Source organism: Chinchilla lanigera, unplaced genomic scaffold, assembly GCF_000276665.1.
Source record: "Chinchilla lanigera isolate Chin_1 unplaced genomic scaffold, ChiLan1.0 scaffold00002, whole genome shotgun sequence".
In the NCBI taxonomy this organism is placed as follows: domain Eukaryota; kingdom Metazoa; phylum Chordata; class Mammalia; order Rodentia; family Chinchillidae; genus Chinchilla; species Chinchilla lanigera.
The window spans coordinates 23,943,854-23,963,199 of record NW_004955403.1 but is presented as its reverse complement, the minus strand read 5'-3'; the positions used below and the strand labels follow the sequence as shown (position 1 = coordinate 23,963,199).

The 19,346-nt window shown below is 38.2% G+C and overlaps 1 long non-coding RNA gene across 1 annotated transcript in view; it reads right to left on the bottom strand.

The window, feature by feature from the left end:
- Positions 1–19,346, bottom strand: part of LOC106148739 — a 35,840-nt gene that overhangs the window by 9,979 nt on the left and 6,515 nt on the right. Inside the window, exon 2 of the long non-coding RNA XR_001234407.1 lies at positions 688–717. This is a non-coding gene — a long non-coding RNA (uncharacterized LOC106148739). The remainder of the gene's footprint in view (positions 1–687; positions 718–19,346) is intronic.

The following is a 19,346-nucleotide window of genomic DNA, read 5'->3' as shown; positions in this document are numbered from 1 at the left end:
CTCAGCCCAAGCTTGATAAAGTTATGAAGTCCTTAGATGTGTTTTCAACTTCTGAATTCCACAACTCATGTTCATATGTTAGAGTTCTATTTTGTTTGTGGCGCTCTTCAATGGTAACATATGCCTGATTTCAGCAGGGATTTTGAAGCACTTTATTCCTAGTTAGGTTTTCATTCACAATAAAGATAGTGCTGTGTTTGAAGCAATAAAACTTCCACTTGAAAGTCTTTCCCCATAACGACTAAATGAGTCTGTTTTTATATGTAGATGTCCCCCCAAGCCTCTTACACTCAGATGGGACTTTTGAAGGTGATGGATTATAGGGCCATTACAGCTGACCGGCTGTTCCAGGTGGGAGCTGGAAGAGGCAGATCACTGTGGGCATGACTCAGAGGGTTCATGTCTCCCTTCCGGGATCTTCCTCTGACTCTGCTTCCTGTCCACTGTACTGTGAGCAGCTTCTCTCCACCCAGGTCCTTCCACGCTGTGTCTGCCCTGAAACCAGCTAACTATGGACTGAAACCTCTACAAACTTTGAGCCAAAATGAGCTTCTCCTCCTTTAAAGTACAGGTATTGAGTATTGTCTCAGTGACAAAAAAAAAGTAGCTAAGAAAGAATTTTTTGCCCGTATTTAAAATTAATGAGCATCTGGGGCTGGGGATTTAGCTCAGTGGCAAAGCACCTACCTGGCAAGTGCAAGGTCGTGAGTTCGATTCCTGGTACCAGAAGAAAAACAAAAACAAACAAACAAACAAAAGAAATTAATGAGCATCTTGGTGTAATAACAGAGAGAGTAAAAGTAAAGATCTGTCTAATATACTTTATCACAAACCATTTCCTAGGAATATAGCAGCTTACTGTTCCTGGTGGGAAACAAAGCTTGTTATTTAAAAACAAAAAGAAAACTTTAGCATTCTTACATTAATTTGTATTTTATAAGCATTTGCAAAAAAGGTTTTCTCAATTTTCTTACTCTCTTTTCATCACTGAGTTTAGAAACAACCAGGGCAGAAATTAGAAGTTGTCATCAAAATACATTTACTTTTAAAATCAGAACACATTCAGAGAATAAACTAAGCCAGAAAGGAGTTTGCTAGGAAAAAAATTGTATCTTTAAGCACCAGTTTTCTAATTTATTTTCATTAGCACAATCTATTTCACTAGTGTTGTTTGTAAACTTGAAACATCAAAATAGTAATTCAAACATAAACACAGTTCAAATTCTGAATGTTACCATCAAAATATGTTGACGTCTCAGCAAGCATTGGGAGATCTCTCTATGCACTGCTCATGCAGGACACCAGCAGATACTCTGATTCGGTGGTGGTACATCAGGTGATTCAGAGAGAACAGAAAAAAGTCAAAGGCTTAATGAACCTTGATATCATGGGGAGCAACTAAAGCAAAACACATCAGCATGTTTCTGTACTCACCTTTTTGAGGTCAGGCACAGGTGCACTTCCTCTCATTCTACAACAGCAGTAAGCCACAGTGACAACACGTTTGGTGCCTTACAATGATCTAGGCATTTTGCTAAGCAACTACTACAGAATCTCATTTCAGTATATCTCTCATAGAACATCTCATATGTGAGGCAAGTATGATTATTTCCATCTCCAAAAGAAGAAACTGATTATCAACAAGGCCAGAAAATAGTTAATGGCAGAGCTAGGATTTGAACTTCAGTCAGCCTGATTCCAGAGCTTGAGCTTTTAGATACTTATTGTTTGCATTTAAATAATCACAAAAGACTAGAATCCCCTACTGCAACAGGCCCTAAGAGTGAACATTCTGTATTGTCACGTGATCTGTCCCTGAAGACTGACAGCCCTCAGGAGGGTGCCGATGGCTGCCTTCTCCCCTCCCTCCAGGACCTGTGTCCCTTCTCAGATGTTCGCAAGCCCACTCGCTCAGCTCTCTCACGCTCATACCCAACATCTGCTCTTCTCTGCGTGTTTCTGCTTTATCATCTCCTTTATCACCCAGTAGTACTTAATAGTGCTTGATAATGACAGTGAGTGTCCATACACAGCACCTTCCCTTGCCAGGCTTTACACATGTACTGGCTGCTTTGCATATTTAAATAGCTATACCTTAAAAACATCCTTCCTGGGAAGGCAGTCATTCATCCCCATCTACAGGTATGGAACTGAGAAAGAGTTGAAGGTCCCACAGCTAGCAAATATTACAGTTCATGATTTCAACCAATTTACTTGTTACATGGTAGCACCTTGAAGGATTTGCTTATGTGTTTACTGATTTCCTCCTGTTTCCAGTATGTAAAAAGAGAAGACTATCTGCCCCACTCACCCATGAATCTACAGCATTGCTATAGTGCCTACCATATACTAGATGCTCAATACATATATGTTGACCAACTGATAGTTTCTTTCCTACATTTCAGCTTTCGAGGGCATTGCCCTGACATATGTGGATATTGCCAGATAAACTAAACACCTCTTTATTTTCCCAAGATGATTCACAGAGTGTCAAGTATAAACTTCAGGCCTTTGCTCTTTTCAAGTTGGGCTGCTGGTGGCTGGAAGTGGGACACTCTGCTTCAAATTATAGAGATCTTCAAGATTGAAGCAATCTTGGGGACACGATTCTCTGCACTACTCAGAACCTTAGGAAGGTCGTCTGTCTCCACAGACAGTATTATCTAAGCTCTGTGTCCTTGGGTTTCCACCTGGACTTACTAGGGAGAAAAGGAAGCAGGAGATGGGAGACTGGCAGGAAGCCCTGCTGACTGCTTGCCTTGGCACCTTGACCAGAAGCGGCTGCTCCCTCTATGATCACCAGTTCCTGTTGAGGGGAGTCCTCCAGGTGTGTGTGACCCTCTCCTACAGCTCCACTCCTGGAAAAGCAATGTCTTTCACGCTCCTTCAGATCTGATAGTAAGGCTTTCTCATTTTTGCTACTTCTCAGTTGCCTCAACATTTCGTGTAGACTCCCGCAGTCTTGCACAAAACTCTGCAGAGTGCCTTTATCAAATATTGCTCAAAATCCCAGCAGAAATTCCTTCTTCTTTTTGCTGGAACGTTCATACAGAGACCACCTGATCCAAATTCCCTTCTCATGCCATGATCCCTTCTATAACATGCCCAGGATCAGCATTCCAAGAAGTCTATTCCATTTATAGACTCTATTAAGATGCTCGTTCTCTTGTAAAGGCAAGAAAAATCTGCTTCCCATGAAATCCTATTTCTGTCATCTGGAGCACACAGAATAAGCCTGCTTTTTCCTTACCTGACAGCCCTCTAAATATTTAAACACAGCTGTCATGGTCTCCCCCAAGTCCTCTCCCAGGCTATGTGCATTCCATTTATTTTCCACTTTACATCTCTCCATGATCCCATAGCAGTGCTTGAAAGCGAGGGAGTAAAGAAGAGGGGGAATAAATTTATAATAATGTACAGGTGTGGGTAGTAGGATATAGGAACCAGGAAGGAAACTGACTCTGCCTGTTTCTGATCTTATCCTTGGGGATGATATGTATTACTGCTTAAACTTGTATATCACTTCACTCATTCTCTTTTTACATTTTAATATTTTTGACAGCTATACTGTGTTTTATAATTTAAATTAATGTTTTTAATTAATAAAAACATAAAAATTGTATATATTTACAGGTTACCATGAGAAATTATGGTACGTGCATATGTTCTGTAATATTTAAGTAAGGGTAACTGTAGCTACCTCATCAAACATCATTTCTTCATAGGGAAAATATTTAAAATTTTCTCATTTTTTCAAACATAGAGTATGTTATTATTGTTATCTACAATCACTCCACTGTACATAGCCTGCCAGAATTTTTCAGTCCTATCTAACTGTAACTTAGTACTGGCTGACCGAACACTGGCTGACCCTCCTCCCTTCCTCTACATCTGTGCATTATATTATTTCACATAATACAATGTTTTCATTGTGATAATATGTACATGAGTAAAATTTATCATTCTGTTTTTCAGTGTACAGCTCCGTGGTATTAAGTACATTCATACTATTGTGTAGGGACTGGAGATTTAGCTCAGTGGCACAGCACCTGCCTGGCAAGCGCAAGGTCATGAGTTCAATTCTCGGTACCGGGGAAAAAAAAAAAAAAGTTAACATACTATTGTGTAACCATCACCACTGTCCATTTCCAGGACTTCTTTTTCACAGTATTAAGGATGAAGTGTAGGGTTTCACACATGTAAGCAAATACCTGTCCACCCTTATTTCCACTTTCATGTCATCAGACAATGTATCTATCAAATGATAGCCCCCCACCCCCTTCTCCCTCAACTCCAGCAATCTCTACCTTGCTTTCTGTGTTTCCCTGTTCTAGATAGCTCATATACAGTATTTGTCCCTTTATGTTGGGCTTATTTCATTTAGTGTAATGAGCCCTTCCAAGGTTCATGCATGTTGCAGCAGGCATTAGAATTTCCTTTTTAAGAGTGAATACCATTCCATTGGTGGATATGCTACATTTTGTTTATCCACTCACCTGCTGAGGGACACCTGTCTGTTTACCACCTTTTGGCTGTTGTGAAAAATGCTGTTATGAATATTGGTATACAAGTTCCTAAAAGTCTCTGTTTCTAGTTTTGGGGGATATGTATCCAGAAGTGGAATCTTTGGATCATATGGCATTTCTGTTTCACTTTTTAAACTTCCAGACAGCTTCCCACAGTGTGTATGCATTTACCACTAAGAGAATGAAAAGAGAGACTGAGAGAAATGTGTTCAAATCATGTATTTGGTAACGGTCTTGCATCCAGAATACACGGACAGGGGCTGGGGATTTAGCTCGGCGGCACAGTGCCTGCCTGGCAAGCGCAAGGTCATGAGTTTGATTCCCGGTACTAGAAACCTCCCCCGAAAAAGATACAGAATACACTGACAGCACATAACATCACCAGTATATAGAAAGTGCTTAACAAACCACCACATTATTTAAAAGAGAAAAAATTGAATAGGTTTTTTTCTGTTTCCTAAGAAATATTTCCTAATATGACTGTTTAATAAGCATATAGAGCCAGGTATGGTAGTGCATGCCTATAATCTCAGCACTCAGGAGGCTGAGGCAGGAGGATCATTGCAAGTTTGAGGCCAGCCTGGGCTACAAAGTGAGCTCAAAGCCAGCCTGAACTGCATAATGAGATCCTGTCTCAAAAAGACAAAAACAAAAGCACACAGAAAGATGTTTAAAAGAACTAGTCATTAAATAATGCAAATTAATACCACAATGAGATACTACTAGACTCCTACATGATAGCTGTAATTTAAAAAAACTAGAAAATAAGAAGTATTGGTAAGGAAATGAGAAGTTGAAAACTTTATGCCTTGAAAGTGGGAAAGTAAAATAATACAGCTATTTTGGAACATGTTCTGGGCAGATTCTTAAAAATTAAACATAAACTTACAACTCAGAAATACCACTCCTAAGACTGTATCAGAGAAACAAAAATACATTTGCACAAAGATATGTACGCAAATGTTCATAGCACTATTATTCATAATACACAAGAACTAGAAATAGTCTAAATGCTCATCCACTGGTGAATGGATAAACAAAATGGATAAACAAATAAGCAATGGGATACTGTTCATAAATTAAAAGAAATTAGTGCCAACACATGCTACAAAGTGGATGAACCTTGAAAAAATTGTGCTAAGTTAAGGAAGCTGAACACTATATAAATATATATATTTTATGATTCCATTTATAAGAAGCCTCCAGAAAAAAAGCAAATCTATAAGAGATATAAAGCAAATGGAAATGTTCTAAAACTGGATTGTGATGATGGTTCTACAAATCAATATGTTTGCTAAAATCATTGAGTTATACATTCACAATGGTGAGTTCATAGTGTGCATGTTATAGTTTAACAAACCTGCTTGTAAAACTATACAACTTTTTTTGGTGCCAAGAATCAAACTCAGGACTTTGCACTTGCCAGGCAGGCGCTTGTGCCACTTGTGCCACGGAGCTATATCCCCAGCCTGCAACTTTTGAGTAGTAGTGCAAAACCCAAAGAAAAGTTATGTCAGGCTAGGGATATATCTCAGCAGCACAGTGCCTGCCTGGTAAGTGTGAGATCCTGAGTTCTATTCCCACTATCAAAAAAAAAGAAAAGTTACCTCAAAAGATCTATGAAAAATAAATCTTTGCAATGAGGTAGAAAGTAAAATATAAGTTAGTGCTAGATTTCCTCAACCTTTTTAAAAGTTAATAAGATGCCTATTTGAAAGCTTGTATTAAGCCACAACACATTATTCTTTCACAAGAAAGCAATGATCATTTTATTGTACAGTCTTTTATTGTGTCTTAGATTTTTCACATTTTTACTTCAGTCTATTATATTCCCTAAGATTTCATTAAATGTCTAAGGTGAATGTCTTTTTGTGATTTCAGTTTAATGTTTGTGATTTTGTTTTAGTTGAATGACCATAACTGAAAGTGTTCTAGTAGGGAGCAAATTAGTGCTATGAGTGTGCTCATATGGTACAAGAAACTCTGAGCTTTGAGAATATCCAGACGACTGTCTGCTGAGCACCTGCACTCACAGTGTGTCCACAGATACTGTTTCTGTGAAGGAGTGGTCCCCATGAGCAGTTAAGGCTTCATGGAAGTAGATGTCATATTCTACCTAAATTACCCGTCAGAGGTTAGTTATCTATACAGCATCCATTTTCAAATGTGAAGAACCTCTTAAGGGACTTAGCTTACACATTATACAGTACTCATTTTCCAGTCTCTATGCTGGAATTCCTCACATGATAATCGAATCAAATCTTTCTCAAAATTCTCAAACTCTTAGCAGTTTCTTTTTTTTTGCTTTTTCTGGTACCGGGAATCAAACTCACGACCTTGTGCTTGCCAGGCAGGCATTATGCTGCTGAGCTAAGTCCCCAGCCCCTCTTAGCAGTTTCTTAAAAATTCTTAAAAATATAATACTTGTTAATCAGATATAAGATGATGCATTGTCTACTGTGTCTATGTGTTTTTTCCCTAAATTATATACATTCAAAACAAATCCACCAGGTGTTGAGGGCTTACATATAGTAGGCATTCTGATCTGTATGTATATAATAGAGGGACTATCTTAGTGTAGAGATAAACATTCAACAATTTTTTTGTGAGACAAATTTTTGTGCCTACAATAGTGTTTTGGTAGTAGTAATATAGAGCAGATGAAGAGCATGCCAATGTCTTCAAAGAAGAATTATTCCAAAATAAAGTTTTAATTTACTCGTAGGATAAGGTATGGGTTGGTAGCTTGGGCTCTGATGTAGATGTACTAGCAATTTAGGCTCAGAAATATTTAATGACTAAGAAAAACACTTGGATTCACTTAAAAATTAATTCCTGAAATTAATTTTTTTCTAAAGCTTTACTTTCCAGTCTCAGATTTCTTTCCTCCAATATAGAAAGAGGTACAATATGACATGAAAGGTTCTCTTCATTGTTAACTTGCTAAGAATATGAGTTTACTGCTGAGAATAACAAAAAATAAAAATGATGTATGCACTGTGAATTAATTCATTGTCTTCGGATTTGCTGAAAGAAAAAACTCCTGGGAATAAATCAGCATATTTCAGTATGTGGTGAGTATATTGACTTGGATTCTGAGACAAACTAGCTTTCCTTTAAGATTTCAAGTTACTAGTCATTCTAGACCTTTAAGGTTCACAAAACACTGTTAAGACTAAAAATACATGATGCTGTTGAAATCAGAGGGACTTGGCGTGTTACTAGTTGTCCGTTCCTGGTGCTTTTAATAGACCTTCTTGATACAGATACTGCTGGATGTCTGCCCTGCGTGAGAGAAAGGCGTTCCAAGTTTAACCGAACAAGTTGCTAAATGTAATCTTGTGGGAAATAAAGTGGTCACAAAATCTTTCTGCTTTTGTCTTGTTTAAACCCTTTCCAATAAGTTTAATACTCAATATGTGATCATTCTGTAGGCATGGCCTCAGACTAAACATTCCTACAGGGGTATGGAAAGTACAAAAGTGGCTGAGGAGCTCCTGGGCCAGCAGGCTAAAGGAAAGCTGGTAACTTTGACATTCTGAGAATCCAAAATCCTCTCACAAGTCGCATTATAAATTCCTGGAATCCTACATCTCTCTGAAATCCACTCAGTTCAACAAGATCTAACTGGACAGCAGAACAAAGTTAGCATAGTCAGGAGTGGAAAAAGTACATGGATTCACACCGGACAGGTTAGGATTTCCCATTAAGTTACACTGCTCCTTGTATATGAACTCATCCCGTATTAATTTGCAGATCAATGTATTTTTATGGTTAAAATCATAACACAAATTCTGAAATGGGAAAAACTATGGGAATGGAGACCAGGTCAGTGGTTGTCTATGGCTCCAGTGGGAGACTGACTATAAAGGCCGAGTGAAATGTTCTAGGTCTTGATTTTGATGGGGTTATGCATTTATCAGCAGCCACTGTACTACATACCTAAAGAGGGGAAATTTTATTAAATATAAATTATACCTGAATATAGTTGAGTTAAAAATGTTTTAATCATACTTTAAAGGACAGAAAGCAATCATATGCAATCCAACCCACTGGAAATTTTCCTAGCTAGAATCAATATCTTGACTGGGAATATAGATATTACACCAGAAGGACATTAGGCAACACCACACATTTGGAAGGTGCTGCTATGAGTATCAGAGAGATAAAGCAATATTTTGTCACCAGCTATGTGGAATGTGTTCAATACTAGGTTACATAAGACACTGGGCCAGAACACGAGCTCATAATTATCTGGACTTCATTTGAGGAATTAGACGATCTAATCTCTACAATTTTAACATTTCTTACCCTAAAATTCTGATGCATGTGTCAGGGTGCATTGCTAGTATGCCTATTTATTTCTTCAAGCACTACGATTAGTACCTCAATATCATTTTATTAACATTATTACAATCAACCATAATAATTTTCTAGATATGTCAAAGCTTTCAGTTTGCCTTATAGATTTTCCCTCTAATTTCTCCATGTCATTAGTTGTTAAATGTACAAATCAAAACTTACCAGTTAGTTAAATTTAGGTAGAGTGTACAAGTTCATGTCATGCAACACATTCTAAAGAATCATCACCTGATTCTAGTACTTCATTTATTTTTTATTTCTTTCTGATTTTTTTTAAAAAAATGTATAACTGGGGGGTCACTTTACAAGGGATTCTTTATAAAGCATTTCATTTCATACACTGAAGAAAAATTTATTGCTAAAATCCAAGTACATGACTAATACTCTAAGATGCTTTTACCAGGTAACATAGTTGGACAAATGTGATTAATCTGAGAAAATGAAGAAAGTAGGACTAGCAGTTAACTTAGGTATCAGTGACACTATTCTCTGTTCGGCCTTCTGAGCTTTATTTAAACATGAAAGATTAAATGCATGAGTGTATCTCCACTCTCTCTTAGAACCCTTCTAAGTGACAGTGAGAGAATAAAAGTGATAATTATGCACAAAACCAAGAGAATAGCAGTGAGGACAACATCATTACGACATAGCAATGAAATCTTGATACTGAAAAGTGAAAAATGAATGGTAACTGAGGAGCAGAGCTGAATGAAAGCTCTGAACATAAAGAGGTGAACGCAGGCAAGGAAATGAATGCACAGCACGAGTGCCTGGACAGGTGCAGAATTTGGATGCACCAGGCAAGAAAGAGGCTGAAAAGCTTCACTAGAGACACATTAGGCCCTCTGTAGCCATGTGATAGCTCCTTTCCCTGCCTACTTCCCATCAAAAGATGAGAAAATGGTTCTTTAGATAAATCAGAGAGTGAGGACTGGATGTGAGGGCATCAGGGAATCCAGGCCTAATATCAGACACCATAATAAAATCAAGAATTAAGTGGAAGTTTATCTACTCAATGATTTACACCCTGAACACTTTCTCTCATTTGGGCGCTGGGCGTGGCAGCGCATGCCTATAATCCCAGCACTCAGAAGGCTGAGGCAGGAGGACTGCTGTGAGTCTGAGGCCAGCCTGAATTAATTGCGAGACCCTGCTTCAAAAAAAATCAAACAAATAAAAAAAGAACACCAGTCACCATGGTTATATTGTCAAGGCAGAAGATGAGAAGATTCCCTATTAAGAAAGTGATACTCACCAGAGAAAAGATATATAGCGACTGAAATTTGGGGATCATGCAGTGAAATGAGTACACCCGCAACAGATACTTGTTATCTATGTTAGGAATAATGTCCCTTTCTAAAGTATCCCTCAATTTCAGAACTTCTACCTGTGCTAGTACTATTTAGAAAAAGAATTCTGGAATAAGGATGGAAGTGGTGGTCATGCCTTGTCTCGTAGAATAGGGTAGTACTTTGTCCAGATTGAGCATGGTAAAGATCAGAACGGGCTGTTTTCTATAGTTATGAGTACACTCTTCCTGTTTTCTGTCCTGCAAACACTACATAGAAGACTGGGCAGCGTTGTGTATAAACAACAGCCGTTGAGCACATAAGTTCATTACATCAAGACCAAAGTTAAAGCCTCTGACCAGCAGTGTCACATGTTTCTTAGCACATATGAATAATTATATTGAATAGATACCCTTGGCCTAGGGAAGTACTAAACTACTCCTGTGTTTCCCCCATCTGTCCCAGGGTTAAGGTCCCCACCTTACACTGTTTCAGGCAGCAAAACTTACATTATTCCTATCTCAGTAAATGCCTCATAAAGGAATAGACATCAGTGACAGAATTACAGCATAGTTTGGATGTCAGTGTCATAGAAAGAGGGAAAGGAAGGGAAAGGCTCTGACTATTAAGCAAGGTCTAAAAAGTAAAAATTTCCACATACTTTAGAGAAAACAACACTTGGTAACCACAAAGGATTTAAAACATTTAAATAAGAGTGGTCCACATATTTATAAAAATAAAGTTATAGTGATTTTTAAATGAAGCAACAAATGAAAATTATTTTTAAAAGATTAAAACTTTTTTTGTCATGATGGTTTATCCTGCCTATCAGGTGTGAAACCCCAGACTCAAGCCCCAGTACCTTGAATTAAAAAGCAAATAAAAAGTAAAATAATGGTTTATGAGTAAATCAAGGCAAAGCTTAATTTGAATTTGGAATAAAAGTGTGATTATTAAGATATAAAACAAGCAACTGAACTCTAGGCTTCACTTTACTTTTTAAAATTTTCCTCTACCAAATAATTACGGTCTTATTTCCCTTCTTCCCTTTCCTTTTCCACCCTGTGCGGAAGTACTCTTTATGGAATGAAATGTGCTTTACAGTTTACCCTCATGCTGTCCTGTCGTCTATCATTTGGAATTTTACCAAATGCGATTCACTCTTATTTTCTTCTGCTGAATCGCCAGGATCTGGTGAGTTGCTTAGGTTTCAAGCGACCGCTAAATTTTCTAATTTCTCACAGTGCTCAAACCCATTGGATAGAGAAGTCTGTTAGCAGGAATAGTATTAATGATGCAAACCCCTCTCATTTAGCAATGATGTATATCATTTTCCACCCAAGTACAAAATTCAAAGTGTGTCTTCACCAAATAAACTGAGAAACCCTAGACAGTTGGAAGACACAAGCATGCCTCATGTTGCCAAAGAAAATAAGAAAGACCTGACAAACTACAGGCTAAGCATTAGACAGGCACATAGATAGAATTAATGTGCTTTTTCTCATGCAAAGAAAAAAATTAGATGCAAAATTTACATTTAAAACTGCATTGTTCGCCTTTAATCTGGCCACCATCCGAGTGGTGATCTGGATGTTAGAGAAGAGCTGAATGGGAGACACTGGCGGGGATTGAAGCTTGGGGATGAATGTGGAAATGTAGAATGGATGTTTCTTTTTTTTGGCTTTGAGTTGACTGTTGTTTCTGTCTGTTTTTTAGAACTGATCCGAGAGGACAGGGAAGTCAGTGTGGGCGGCTCTGAGGAGCCTCCCTCTCTACAGCTGCGGCTCAGAGGATTATGGCGTTTCATCCACAAGGCAACATTGCACAAGTAGCCTTTGAACAAAAGTCATGGATACTATTAATGATATGGTAATCCTTAATCGAGCTACCTCCCAGTAGTGATTATGCTGACATGGGAAGAATATCTAAGTCGTGGAGGCAGCCCACAACAACACTGTGTCATTGTTCACCCCCGGCTTGACCAGGACTAACTTTTACCAGCATCTCTAACGTCACCTTTCCCCCTGCAACCGCCCCCAAACCCCTGGCCCCAGCTCCCACTCCCGGCCCATCACAGTGAAAAAAGTGGCAAAGAAAACCCTGCTCCCGAATCTTTTTTTAGATTTGTTTTTTTGCAAGTTCCCACACACATTTGGTGTTGTCTCAAAATTCATGCTGTCAACTGTGTCCAGGAACCATTTCCATCTGAGAGCAGACCACACAAAGGTTGGTTCGGTGGGTCTCAGTGAAGATGTTTTAATTGTCTCACAATAGATTCTTCTATCATTTGACTTGCAAATGCTCTCAGATAACATGTTCAGAATTAGGCAATTTGTCAATAAGTTTCCAAAAACTTCTTGATTTGATACTGAGATACCAGGGTGTCCCGCTTGCTGTGACTCAAACACTCTCAGGGTAAAATCTTGTGACTCACCGTACTGTGGAACTCCCCCAAGAGCCAAGCATAATTTATCCACAGATGATTCCTCTCAATATAATGATGTGATCTTCAAGGAGAAGACACAGATGTATGGATTTTATGTGATTACATGTGTGGCATAAACATGTCTACATTAATGTCCCAAGTTATTTGTGATAGATGCACTAAAAGGCTAAAGAAGCCATATCCTAACCAGCACCCTGACCTAATTATTCTTTTCCCATGGCTTATTAATATTTTAAAACAATGCTATTTCCCTGCCATTCAAAATAAACCTACACAAAATGAGAAGCTAACACAATTTTAATACCACTGTCCCATGCTCGTGAGACTATATAGATAACCTTTCTGAACTATGTAGTAGGCCATGCTTCGTACATAATGAAATTGTGATGTAAAAAAAAATCTGTTTTTTCTAACAGACGTGTCTCACAAAGGTTATTCTAAATCAGCCTTTTTCTAGTCTTTATAAAAAACATATTTCTTTTGGAAATTATTTTTATCTTTAGCATCTTTAATAAATATGAGATGTGTCCATTTTATCCATTATATGACCGTATAGGACAAAAACAAGCTGTATACATATAACTCTAGTACAGGATGAAGTTTGTTCAACATGAGACCATAAATGTGAAATGGTTCATAATGAACACTGTAACAACTTATGAAAAATTTTAGAGCTATTAACACTAATGTGCTGCCTTTTTTGTAACAACTAACAATAATCTGTTGGTGTCTCTGAAGACTTGATTTAGGCAAAGAGGATAAGAGCAGAAACCTTCCCTTCTGACTTACGTACACTTAGTAATACTTAGATATTTACAATGACTGTGTATTGCTTTCCTAACTTAAAAGATAATAACAGTAATAGCCAGAAAATATGAATTGCTTGGAATGAATTGCTGAACTTCTTAGTCTCTAAGTGACTATATTTCATGAACTTGTTCATATGACAGCCTCACTCAGGCAGAGTACAAAGTAAAGGTTTTAGGACTCTGGTGGATGTCAAAGCTGGCTGCATAAATTAATACATCATGTCAAATAAAAGCATGGAAGTTTTAACCACACCTCATCTACCAATATACATCCTCCATTCCTGTGAGAAAGCATATCTGATTACTATAATACCTAAAAATAATTACCACAATTTTTATTACTTGGAAAGTACAATGAGAACAGCATTAACAAAGAGTGCCAGTCTTGTCTCTTGACTGAATGGACATTAGGAACCTCTCAGAGTGTTTCTAAATCTGTCAAATGGAGATACCAAACTTGCCCTTGCCACCTTACACACCAATATTAAAGTAAATTGCCACTGCTAAAATAACACTATGAAGCCAGAAATGACGGTGAACATCCTCACCACAGAAATATTTTTCCTGAGTTCAGTGTCTGAGAATTGAAAAATACACATCTATTTAGAAAGTAGTAAGTAAATATTTCAAATTTATACTTAATCTTGATCAGCTATTTATCAGTATGTTTGCTTCAGTGCATGGTTGTCTAGCCATCTGCAAACATTGGATAAAATGACCCATAATTGCTTTTTGCTCAGTTTGTTAAATTTGTGGGGAAAATTCAAGCTTTCTATCCTTAAAGAAGAGGGCCAGAGACAGAGACATACAGGGTAAATGCAGATGATCAGCCGAGGCAGGGACTAAGCCGATGCAGCACAAAGCACACGCAAAATTGCCATTCACCACCAAAAGTGGGCAAGGAGCAAGGAAAGGCTCTGCCCAGAGACTCAGGGCATGGTCCCGCCATGTCTTGGTTTGGGATTCCTAGCTTCCAGAATGGTGAAATAGTACATTTCTATTGTCTTAAACCGCCATAGTGTGGTTCTTGTTACAGCAGCCTGAGGAAGAGGCACTAATCTCACAAGAAGTTAAGGTTCCAGAAGACTGACAATCTGGTGATGGTAAAACCTCGCAGGGAGGTTTTGATTAAGTCTGCTCGGCCCCATCTTCCAAAGGGCTAATAGCCTGCTCCCTATCCCCACACATACGTTTTGGGAGGAGAATCCTGCCCTTGCACATGGGATTCTTGATGGAACAGTTGCCCGTAAAGCGAATGACCTAAGTCACAAACAAGGAAACAATTTGTATTACTTCTTCAGGGATTCAACTGGTGTGGGCTTGTCACAAAACCCACCAGATGATCTTAGACATATTTTTGATGATTTTTCCAAATACTCTATTATAATCAAAACATTAATATGCTGTCAATCAAAAAAGTAATATGCTTTTAAAAGAGATTTTAGTGGTTATATGTACCCTTAAAAATGGCACCCTGAAGTTGGGGCATACAAAACAGTAAAATAAAAATAATCTAACATGATATGGATTTTTATATTGTTAATATTTCCAGGACAGTCAAGCATCTACATATATTCTCCACAGTTCTTCATTCTCCTCAATTTTTGACAGCTATAATCCCCTCCCCCACTTATAATACACACTTACCTATTTAAAAATGAAGTTCTCATCCATATATGTATTTTTATAACAAAAGTAGCAAATTAAAAATTCCTTTAAAAAATATATTTATTTTCCTAATTCGGAAATGCTTGACTGATTGTAAACACAGCAAATACTCAATAAAAAGTTACTGTGGTCTTAATCTGATGATCCTAAAATGGACATTAAAATGGATTTATTATTTCAATCTTATGTAATTCTTTTTATTTACCAGGAAAAATAAATTGCTTTGCTCCCATGACAGCATTATGAAGTGTATTAAATGACCTCTTCACATCTCCTTCGGTGTTTATAAGAATGTAAACTGTTTCAGTTAGAGCTTCAGATTTAGAAAAGAACTTGGAGACCCTTTGGCCCAAACTTTTCACTTTACAGATGAGAAAACCAGAACAAAGGGATGTTAAAGACCTGCCCAAGGCCAGATAGCTATTAAATGAAGGTTCAGGCTGTAACTCCTATCCCCTAAGAAACTTAAAACCCAGGTCAGAAGCCTTTGCACCATATCACAGAGTAATAAATACGATCTCCTGTCTGGCAGGTGAGGGGAACAGTAAGTAACAATCAATCGAATTTAAACAGAATTTCGAAAAATGGTCCTTGTGGATAAACCACATCAGGCACAGAAAGCTCCCAGCAAGGTGTAGGGCAATAATAAGCACTTGTGATATGAACTATTTTTCTTGTGGTTGCATAATCTAGAGGTGCAGTGTGGAGTAGCAGAGAGCCTGGTGGACTTTAAATCAGCTGCACACAGTTCAATTGGCAGTGGCCCCTTGTGGGGGCGTTTAACCTGGGCAAATTATTTCCTGTGTATTAGTATTCACACATGCAAAATGGGAATAATAAGCAGAGAAGTACATAAAATATCTGGTAAGTTGAATTGTTTTAAATAGTAACAATGAAATTATAGTTTTATTTCATATCTTGAACAAAAAGTCCTAAGAATTAAAAGACTGGTCTCGATGCTAATCTTTATCCAAATAAAGTTGAAGGGAGTAGGCCAGGCTCACATCAGCTTTATCTCTTGTGCCATCTACTTCCCTCCTTCCCCACTACATACCTTGCTTTTGGTGTTGACTTTGGAGCCTACGAGTCCATATCCTGCTGCCTCCTGCCAAGGTCCCTTCCAGCACCTTGCTTGTGTACTATTTTTCCCTACCCAACTCATATTTAAAACAACAAACTCTCTCCCTTTCTTACTTCATTCTCTCAGGCACCTAGCCTTGACTTTCCAAGGTAAAGATTACTTGTCTAACAAAGGTGGCACTTCCAAAATATGTTCTGTAGGGGGCTGGGGATTTAGCTCAGCGGCACAGTGCCTGAGTTTGACGCCCAGTCCCGGAAAAAAAACAAAAAACAAAAAACGAAACCAAAATATGTTCTGTGGACTATTAGTCTCCAAGACACTCCATGAAAGAAAGTCAAATGAGTGTGTGAAATGCTATAGACTGTTCCACAGCAGTAAACACCCACCCTTCGATAAGGCCTACAGGTATCTCCTCATAGGTGGGTATCTCCTTCTATGTTCCCTTTCACATGGAAAGCTTCAACCACCAATACCTACAGTTTGGCTTGAGGGTGTTCTCTGCCTTATAGCCTGTCAGCCTCTATGCAGGGCCAGGGTGTCTGTGCTGACAACAGTATCCCTCAACTAATGACAGGTGGCAATCAGTGTATGTATCTACCCCGACTTCCTCATGTTCTGCTTTCCAGCTCTGAAGTGGGTTCTACAGCATTTCCCAGAGGTCCCAACCAGGTGAGAGCCGCAGATGCCTGCACCAATAACTTTCTCACGAATGCACCCTGCACTGGCTTTCTTCCCTGCCTTGTCTCACTTCCCTACTATCTCATTAGCATTTCCTTGGATCATTTTTAAGACAAACTATTTGTCTAACACAAACCAACAATATTAGAAGCTAAAAGAGGTCTTTTAGGAAATAAATACATATAACACCCTGATAATAAACTTTATTTAATAAATTTCCCCAATTTCTTTGGCCACAGGGGGTTTGTTTGGTGTTTTTTGTTTTGTTTTGTTTTTTTGAGACAAGGTCTTGCCATATGGTTCAGCCCAGCCTTGAACTCATTATGTAGCCCAGTCTGGCCTTGAACTCATAGTGATCCTCCTGCCTCAGCCTTCTAAGTGTTAGGATTGTAGACATGTGCTACCATGCCTGTGAGGAAGATTTTAAGAATAAAACTGTCGACCATGCTATGAAACTAATCTTCCTCCGACACACTTTGAGAAATTCTGACCTAAGCACTAGTGACTGACAAAATAATATAGTGCTCCCTCCTGAATATTTGCATTTTAACAGCTTCTTCTGTAGAAGACAAATTCCTTCTGACTGAAAGAACTGGGTCTCCTAAGGTGAGAGTTTCAGGCTCTGTGGTAGGTGTGATGGGAAATAATTTTGGAGGGATACATCTTATTAAGGCTTTCAAATCAGTCCAGGTTGATAAATATGTGCTCTGCTATCAAGAACTCACAGGGAATAATAAGTAAGTTTCTTGGCTAAAGAGCATAATCATGAGATTTGGAAGTGAGTCCAGGAGGTATACAGGGTGAAGATGGCTATTTTCTGGAATTGCTTTGTTGAAAAAGTATATTTAGAAAGAAGAAACCCATCTTTCATTGCCCTCAGCTAAAACCATCAGGCCCTTGTGACTACAACAGGTCTTTAGGTGTCTGAGGAATGAAATAATCAATACTGATGAGAATTTTTTAAAAATTAAGCCTTTAACTTTGTCTATAAAATCCATAAAACATTTCACCAAAGAGCAAAAATTGCTCCTATGGTAGAGAACTATAGACTGGGACATTACATTCCTGCTCTACCTTTAACACAACCATTGGCACTAGCCATGGACTTCACTATCGAGTCAGGACCCCACTGGAAAGAAGTTAGAAGAAGTGAACACACTTGGGAGGTAAATAGTACCTGGAAAATAAAAAAGGGAGTAAAATTTCAATGTGTGCAGGAAGATGTTTAGTGCAATTGGAAAAGTTCCTCTCTAGGACCTGACTTTTGCCACTTAACAGCTATTTTCTTCCCAACTTAGCAGTTTACACTTCTCCTTTGTCATCTCGGCCACACCATCCTCTCCTATGTCCAGTGTGGGTGTGAGTGTTGAAACAATATTTTTAAATACATTGCCTGGTAACATTCAAAACTAGTTTTTGTTCATGTTGCTATTTTTTAAATCCTTTGTCACATAAAATATTAATACAGGAGATATAAAAAATAAAAAGATTTTTTAAAATCCAAATACCTTTAAGGTACATTCTCTGTATTAAAAACAAGAACAAAAAATCATTAAGGAATGAGAAAATGTGAAAAAGGAGTATCAGGAATCAAACATGACTGTGAACTGGGGGTATCTGACATTTCCATCTTCATCAGGAGGGATTCTGTCAAGTAGCAACTCAAACTCTTCATCAGTAATCTCCACACCAAACCTGAAACAAATAGCAGTCAGCCGCAGTCACCCCCCAAGTGCACATTTGGGTCACACAGACCCACAATACCCTAAGCATATGGCTGCCATTAACGCTTTGTTCGCGCTGCACTCCTCCCGATCAAGAGCACCACGTGAATATCAGAGGTTAATCAGGGTTTGGATCGCTTCAGCTTTCTCAAAGAAAGAGATTCTACCACAGGAGCTCTGCATTGGTGGAGCACAGAAACAGAAATGCCAGCATGTTGAATTGTGCGTGATTGTCTTCTATAAAAAGTTATTCATTACACTAAAACACTGGTACCGCTTAAACAAGTTAACTCTGAAAGCCCTTTCAATTGGACTGCTTAGCATGAAAGAAAAGGTAGGGAAAAAAGTGCCTTTCAAAAAAATAGCATCCCGATGCTCTTGCAAAGCATTTCATAATGGCTTTAAGGACATTTTGCATTCAAATATTTTAAAAGTGGCAGTGTTTATTCATCAGCAAGAAAGTGTTTTCATCTCTCAAGAACAATCAAAACATAATCCTGGAATCACTGGCATAAATAGGAATGACTTAAGCACTAGTAATGAACAAGGCATTCATTCATCATTCTGCAAAGCTGATAAAACCCAGCTGACTTTTGGAAATGACGGGAATATTTTTTCTTTGGGCGATGCAATGAGAGACTAACATCAAAACTTTTTCTATTTTCATTATTACTTTGCTGGTAGGCATAAGACAAAACATACAACAACAATACAACAAACAAAAAAGTTGTTTTTCATAGATCTCAAAGAATTAAGTTGTCAC